Here is an 8,485-nt window from a genome sequence, read left to right as displayed (position 1 = left end):
ACAGTATAGAGTCCATAGTCTGACTGCTCTTACAGTAAAGAGTCCATAGTCTTACTGCTCTTACCGTAAAGAGTCCATAGTCTCACTGCTCTTACAGTAAAGAGTCCATAGTCTGACTGCTCTTACAGTAAAGAGTCCATAGTCTCACTGCTCTTACAGTAAAGAGTCCATAGTCTCACTGCTCTTACAGTAAAGAGTCCATAGTCTCACTGCTCTTACAGTAAAGAGTCCATAGTCTCACTGCTCTTACAGTAAAGAGTCCATAGTCTCACTGCTCTTACAGTAAAGAGTCCATAGTCTCACTGCTCTTACAGTAAAGAGTCCATAGTCTCACTGCTCTTACAGTAAAGAGTCCATAGTCTCACTGCTCTTACAGTAAAGAGTCCATAGTCTCACTGCTCTTACAGTAAAGAGTCCATAGTCTCACTGCTCTTACAGTAAAGAGTCCATAGTCTCACTGCTCTTACAGTATAGAGTCCATAGTCTCACCGCTCTTACAGTACAGAGTCCATAGTCTCACCGCTCTTACAGTAAAGAGTCCATAGTCTCACTGCTCTTACAGTAAAGAGTCCATAGTCTCACTGCTCTTACAGTAAAGAGTCCATAGTCTCACTGCTCTTACAGTAAAGAGTCCATAGTCTCACTGCTCTTACAGTATAGAGTCCATAGTCTCACTGCTCTTACAGTATAGAGTCCATAGTCTCACTGCTCTTACAGTAAAGAGTCCATAGTCTTAGAGCCTCTTTACGGTAAGAGCAGTGAGACTATGGACTCTTTACGGTAAGAGCAGTGAGACTATGGACTCTTTACTGTAAGAGCAGTGAGACTATGGACTCTTTACTGTAAGAGCAGTGAGACTATGGACTCTTTACTGTAGGAGCAGTGAGACTATGGACTCTTTACTGTAAGAGCGGTGAGACTATGGACTCTTTACTGTAGGAGCAGTGAGACTATGGACTCTTTACTGTAGGAGCAGTGAGACTATGGACTCTTTACTGTAGGAGCAGTGAGACTATGGACTCTTTACTGTAAGAGCGGTGAGACTATGGACTCTATACTGTAAGAGCGGTGAGACTATGGACTCTATACTGTAAGAGCGGTGAGACTATGGACTCTACTGTAAGAGAAGTGAGACTATGGACTCTTTACTGTAAGAGCGGTGAGACTATGGACTCTTTACTGTAAGAGCGGTGAGACTATGGACTCTTTACTGTAAGAGCAGTGAGACTATGGACTCTTTACTGTAAGAGCAGTGAGACTATGGACTCTATACTGTAAGAGCAGTGAGACTATGGACTCTTTACTGTAAGAGCAGTGAGACTATGGACTCTTTACTGTAAGAGCAGTGAGACTATGGACTCTTTACTGTAAGAGCAGTGAGACTATGGACTCTTTACTGTAAGAGCAGTGTCAGCATGATCAACCCTATTAAGGGCTCTTTCACACTTGCGTTCTTTTCTTCCGGCATAGAGTTCCGTCGTCGGGGCTCTATGCCGGAAGAATCCTGATCAGGATTATCCTAATGCATTCTGAATGGAGAGAAATCCGTCCAGGATGCATCAGGATGTCTTCAGTTCCGGAACGGAACGTTTATTGGCCGGAGAAAATACCGCAGCATGCTGCGCTTTTTGCTCCGGCCAAAAATCCGGAACACTTGCCGCAAGGCCGGATCCGGAATTAATGCCCATTGAAAGGCATTGATCCGGATCCGGCCTTAAGCTAAACGTCGTTTCGGCGCATTGCCGGAGCCGACATTTTAGCTTTTTCTGAATGGTTACCATGGCTGCCGGGACGCTAAAGTCCTGACAGCCATGGTAAAGTGTAGTGGGGAGCGGGGGAGCAGCATACTTACCTTCCGTGCGGCTCCCCGGGCGCTCCAGAGTGACGTCAGGGCGCCCCAAGCGCATGGATCATGTGATCGCATGGATCACGTCATCCATGCGCATGGGGCGCTCTGACGTCATTCTGGAGCGCCCCGGGAGCCGCACGGACGGTAAGTATGCTGCTCCCCCGCTCCCCTCTACTACTATGGCAACCAGGACTTTAATAGCGTCCTGGCTGCCATAGTAACACTGAAAGCATTTGGAAGACGGTTCCGTCTTCAAATGCTTTCAGTACACTTGCGTTTTTCCGGATCCGGCGTGTAATTCCGGCAAGTGGAGAACACGACGGATCCGGACAACGCAAGTGTGAAAGAGGCCTAAAGAGGCCTGTTGATTAACCCATTTGCGCATTTGGATGTAACTATGTCCAAATTGCATGTAACTTTTGGACGCACAGTCCAACTATAAAGTGTCCCAGCCCCGGAGTCTCCACTCTTCCCGGTCAGAAGATGCCGGTTTCAGGCTGTGATCTCCACACTGGAGATCACAGCCTGAAATCAGCCCTGTTCCCCTGTGTGTCGCCATGCCTCTTGCTCCTCAGGAACGGAGCCACTGCCATCAGCAGAGTGTCAGCTGTAACAGCCAAAATCTGTGCTGGCACCGATCTTGGCCGTTTAACTCCATAGATGCTGTGGTCAGTAGCCGTCCGCGGCATCCCTGGGGTTGAGAGGGAGCTCCCTTTCTTTTCCATCGGGCCGTCCCTGCTGCGATGGCAGCGACCTGATGGTTACCATAGCAACTGGACGCCTTACCTAAGCCTGATCAGACCCTGAAGGTGTAATACTAAGTGTAAAAAAAAAATAATAATATTGAAATAAAATTTTTCTCATATCCGTTCATTTAGGTCATTAAAGGGAATCTGTCACCTGGTTTGAACATATTAGGTGTTACTACTGCCATGTACAATATAATACCTTATTTCTTGCTGTAGTCTTCATTTTTTGTTTGGTTTCATTAGCGATAAAATCCACTTTTTATGTTATGCAAATAAGTGTCCAAGGTGCCCAGAGGGGCGCTATTATCCTAATCTGGAGCCCTTCCTTTAGAGCCCAAGCACTGCCCACACCCGGACTTTGTCGCCGCCCCCCTCCGCTATGTGAAATCTCACGCAGGCGCAGTACCGTGGTGGACTTCCTGCGCGATGTAGAAGCTCCTGAGGGCAATAGCTGTAAATTTGTCACTGGGCTCGGCGCAGTGAATGTTATTGCCCATAAAAACTATTTCGGCAAATTACAGGTTAGTAAATCCCGATGCTGCTCCTTCCCTTCTGAACGCTGCCGTGCCCTCAAACAGCGGTTTACGACCACGTATGAGGTGTTGCTGTTTTCAGGAAAAATGCATAGCGATTTGTGGGGTGCACATTCTTCTGTTACCCGTGTGAAAATAAAGTTCTTCATTTTCACAGCCATATGTTTCTAAATTCTATGAAACGCTTGTTGGGTCAAAGCATTCACCTCACCCCTAGATTTATTCCTTGAGGAGTGTAGTTTCCAAAATGGGGTCACTTTTTGGGGTTTTCTTTCCAAGGGTACCTCAGGGTCTCTTCAAATGTGATATGGCACCTGAAAAGCATTCCAGCAAAATCTGCCCTCCATTAACAATATGGCGCTCCTTTCCTTCTGTGCCCTGCCGTGTGCCCATACAGCGGTACACCACCACATGTGGGGGGTTTCTGTAAACTGCAGAATCAGGCTAATAGATATTGAGTTTTCTTTGCCTGTTAACCCTTGATTTTGCTTTAATTCTTTTGTTAACCCCTACATTTTGCTTTAATTCTTGTGGAACACCTAAAGGGTTAATAAAGTTTGTAAAATCAGTTTTGAAAACCATGAGGGGTGTAATTTGTCATTTATGGGGGCTTTCTACTATGTAAGCCCCACAAAGTGACTTCATAACTGAACTGGTCCTTAAAAAGGCAGGTTTTAGCAATTTTCTTAAAAATTTGCTTCTAAACTTATTCTAACTTACTGAAAAAAATAAAATGACATTTACAAAGTAATAAAGTAGACAGATGGGGAATGTAAAGTAATAACTATTTTATGAGGTATCACTATCCATCTTAAAAGCAGAGAAATTCTCATTTTGAAAATGGCGAATTTTTCAAAATTTTAGATTTTTTTTTATGCATAAAGGTAAAACGGATCAACTCACATTCACCACGAACATGAAGTACAATGTGTCGTGAGAAAACAATCGCAGAATTGCTTGGATAAGTGAAAAGTGTTCCAAATGTATTACCAGATAAACTGACACATGTCAGATTTGAAAATGGGGCTCCGGCATTTGGTCCAAACTGGCTGTTGCTTGAAGGGGTTAAAGCTATACTGTTCTGTCTGTATGCTGAACAGCTGTAGAGATATCTGTGTTTTTAATGCTATGCCAGTTGGAGCACTCGGGGGTGGGACTGAATCCTTTGAGCACTGCTTTGTAACAGCCCTGTACTCTGTCCTAGCATGTACATATCATAAGCACCACTTACTGTAGCCTTACCACATTGAGATAGGAGGAAGGAGCCTGTGTATTTTTATAAAGCAATATTACCTGTATTAAAGGGCAGGAAAGCTGTGCTGCCTGCGGACAACGGGAAATGAACATTTCACGTAAATAAATTTATATTTTCTTGGACGTTCTTCGGCAGCACAGTCAGGAATGGGACTTACAAAGCAGTGTCCAAGTGGGTTGGACAGGAGACCCCATTAAAATATCCTATGGTAGAGGCTTACGTCTTGAGGAGGTCCAGCCTGTGATCCTCATCAAGGCCGAAGACTCTGACCATACGGCAGTGTTGCAGATTTGTTCCTGTGGTATGTGCCACGTGGCAGTGGAGCAGGTAGAGTGACTGATGGAAATGATAGCACTTCTCACCAGACTCCTGATCCACCCAGCTGGTGGCATCACTTGCTCTCTGCCCTTATTGGGTCCATGATGCTGAAGAAAGAGGGCCTCAGATTTTCTGAAGGTATCGGACCTTTCGATATATATTAAGACAGGCCTTCTCCAGCTCCTGACCATGTGGAACCTAGAGCTCTAAGATAAGGTCCCTTGTGTGTACGGATCCTGTAGATCACTAATACGCCTTGCAGAGGTGATGACAACTATCAGGAAGATCCTGAAGATGATGAATCTGAGAGAAGAGACTTCCAATGTTTAATAAGTGCAGGCGATGAAATGGCGGACTGAGATTCTGACAGAAACCAAAATGGCGGTTAAAAGCCTTGCTTTACAACTATGTCTTGATGGCGGTGAATTGCACCGTGATTGATTTTGTTCTTTTCCTATACTTTCTACAAAAACACCCCAGGCCTTCAGGCAGCTAACATAGTGTTAACAACCTCAGTGAAATCCTAGGCATAACAAGTTGTCCCTGCAGCTTCCACACTGTGAGATGTAACTCGTATGGATGAAGAAGACGACTTCTGGAAGAGAAGGGCCGAAATGTCTGTCAGACTTCAGTAACTGCTCTCGAGAGCGAGCACAGAAATGAAACCAGGCCCTGACGAGAGATCGGCTGTGACTTCTGCCTGCGCCTCCAGACTCTCAGCAATAATAGAAGCTATGGGAATATATATATACAGTCAGGTCCATAAATATTAGGACATCGACACAATTCTAACATTTCTGGCTCTATACATCACCACAATGGATTTGAAATGAAACGGACAAGATGTGCTTTACCTGCAGACTGTCAGCTTTACATCCAAATCAGGTGAACGGTGCAGGAATTACAGCAGTTTGCATATGTGCCTCCCACTTGTTAAAGAACCAGAAGTAATGGGACAATTGTCTTCTCAGCTGTTCCATGGCCGGTGTGTGTTATTCCCTCATTATCCCAATTACAATGAGCAGATAAAAGGTCCAGAGGTCATTTCCAGTCTGCTGTCTGCATTTGGAATTTGGAATCTGTTGCTGTCAACTCCCAAGATGAGATCCAAAGAGGTGTCACCATCAGTGAAGCCATCATTAGGCTGAAAAAACACAACAAACCCATCAGAGAGATAGCAAAAACATCAGGCCTGGCCAAAACAACTGTTTGGAACATTCTTATAAAGAAGGAACGCATCGGTGAGCTCAGCAACACCAAAAGACCCGGAAGACCACGGAAAACAACTGTGGTGGATGAGCGAAGAATTCTTTCCCTGGTGAAGAAAACGCCCTTCACAACAGTTGGCCAGATCAAGAACACTCTCCAGGAGGTAGGTGTATGTGTGTCAAAGTCAACAACCAAGAGAAGACTTCACCAGAGTGAATACAGAGGGTTCACCACAAGATGGAAACCATTGGTGAGCCTCAAAAACAGGAAGGCCAGATTAGAGTTTGCCAAACGACATCTAAAAAAGCCTTAACAGTTCTGGAACAACATCCTATGGACAGATGAGACCAAGATCAACTTGTACCAGAGTGATGGGAAGAGAAGAGTATGGAGAAGGAAAGGAGCTGCTCATGATCCTAAGCATACCACCTCATCAGTGAAGCATGGTGGTGGTAGTGTCATGGCGTGGGCATGTATGGCTGCCAATGGAACTGCTTCTCTTGTATTTATTGATGATGTGACTGCTGACAAAAGCAGCAGGATGAATTCTGAAGAGTTTCGGGCAATATTATCTGCTCATATTCAGCCAAATGCTTCAGAACTCATTGGACGGCTCTTCACAGGGCAGATGGACAATGACCCAAAGCATACTGCAAGAGCAACCAAAGAGTTTTTTAAGGGAAAGAAGTGGAATGTTCTGCAATGGCCGAGTCAATCACCGGACCTGAATCCGATTGAGCATTTCACTTGCTGAAGACAAAACTGAAGGGAAAATGCCCCAAGAACAAGCAGGAACTGAAGACAGTGGCAGTAGAGGCCTGGCAGAGCGTCACCAGGGATGAGACCAGCGTCTGGTGAGGACTATGCGTTCCAGACTTCAGGCTGTAATTGACTGCAAAGGATTTGCAACCAAGTATTAAAAAGTGAGAGTTTGATTTATGATGATTATTCTGTCCCATTACTTCTGGTCCCTTAACAAGTGGGAGGCACATATGCAAACTGTTGTAATTCCTGCACCGTTCACCTGATCTGGATGTCAATCCCCTCAAATTACAGCTGACAGTCTGCAGGTAAAGCACATCTTGTCCGTTTCATATCAAATCCATTGTGGTGGTGTATAGAGCCAAAAATGTTAGAATTGTGTCCATGTCCCAATATTTATGGACCTGACTGTAGGCAGCAGTGGACGCTAGGTGTGAACAAATCTGTATCTCTTAGCTTTTCCTCTCTGCTGCTATAGCGTCCCAAGATGTTTTTTCCCTTTCTCCTCACTTCTTCGTTATCCGAGAGAAGATCGTGGAGTTGAGGCTCCTCTGGACGAAGCTCCTCGCAGACTGTTTATTGAAATGAACCGTTTAGTACGGAGTTTTGGCTGAAGAAGCCTTTGGTGGTTGTGGGGGTAAGGTTGGACATGAGCTGAGGCCAGTCTGACCACCATGGATCTTTCAGGTTGGATGACAATCCCTTCTCCATGTGCCACATTTTGTGGGCCCACAGTCTGTCTACATATGAAGCCGAGTCGCCGGCGGAGGAATCTGTAGTGAGGACTTTTCTGAGCCCGGGGAATCAGAAATTTCCACCTAGCAGATGCTTGAGTTTTTTATGACTTCATTTTTATTGAGTTTTAAAACATATACAATCAAAACGATAGAAAAAGGACAGTATGAGCATAAACGTATGCAGCAGTAGGAACGGTGTAACTTCCGACCCTAGAAATATACAGCCGGTCGGAGCGCCAATATCATCCAAGGAAAAAATCATAAAGTCGGTGTTAGAAAAGGCAGCAACCCAAATGATTTGATCCCTTAAAGGAAGTCCTCCTCTCCCATCTGTACGTGAATGTAGAGGATTCACCAATAAGAGGCTCCATAGTGCAATTGTATTGCACCTAATTAACCATTTCCTCCATTGTTGGTAGGCTTCCAATATTTAGCTACCAGCGTCCTAGCCACTGTAATAATGTAGGATATGATAGTCATATAAAATATCAAAGCCACCTCGGGGTCCCAAGGTATCGTTCCCCCAATGACCTGCCCCAGTAAGTCCAGTTCATTAATGTGCATTATTGTACCAATATCTGTAGCCCCTTGTCACCAGTGTGGAGCTGTCTGCGGATATATTTTGGCCGACCCATATGGGCTATAGTCCCACCTGCACAGTAGCTTTCAAATGATTAATACATTTAGAGGTGGCAGTACTAAGCAAGAATACGTAAGGCCATTACTCCAAAGTAAAGGAGCGCTTCACATCTAGTTCCCATTTAGACTGTCCACCCATTGGATAAGCTGAATTCCACCATCTTATCTCCACATGGGCAGTGCCATGTCCTAAAGTTGTAATTTCGTGTTGCAGCTCAGATTGCTGATCTAATCTCTGGCTGAATGGAGAGTTTCACGTCGGTCACCAGTTGTGTCATCATGGATTCAGTAATAGGAGTGTTGTGCTCCAAATGCTGGGTATTCCTGTGTTGCAGGACTCTGTCCAGTACCTGGAGTATGGTGCAGTTTACATCTAGTAGACAAGGCCTCGGGAATCTCATGGTTGCTGGAAGCCCCCACCAGTCAGCAGGGCC

Source organism: Bufo bufo, chromosome 9, assembly GCF_905171765.1.
Source record: "Bufo bufo chromosome 9, aBufBuf1.1, whole genome shotgun sequence".
NCBI lineage: Eukaryota > Metazoa > Chordata > Amphibia > Anura > Bufonidae > Bufo > Bufo bufo.
Note: the sequence above shows the minus strand (reverse complement) of the source record.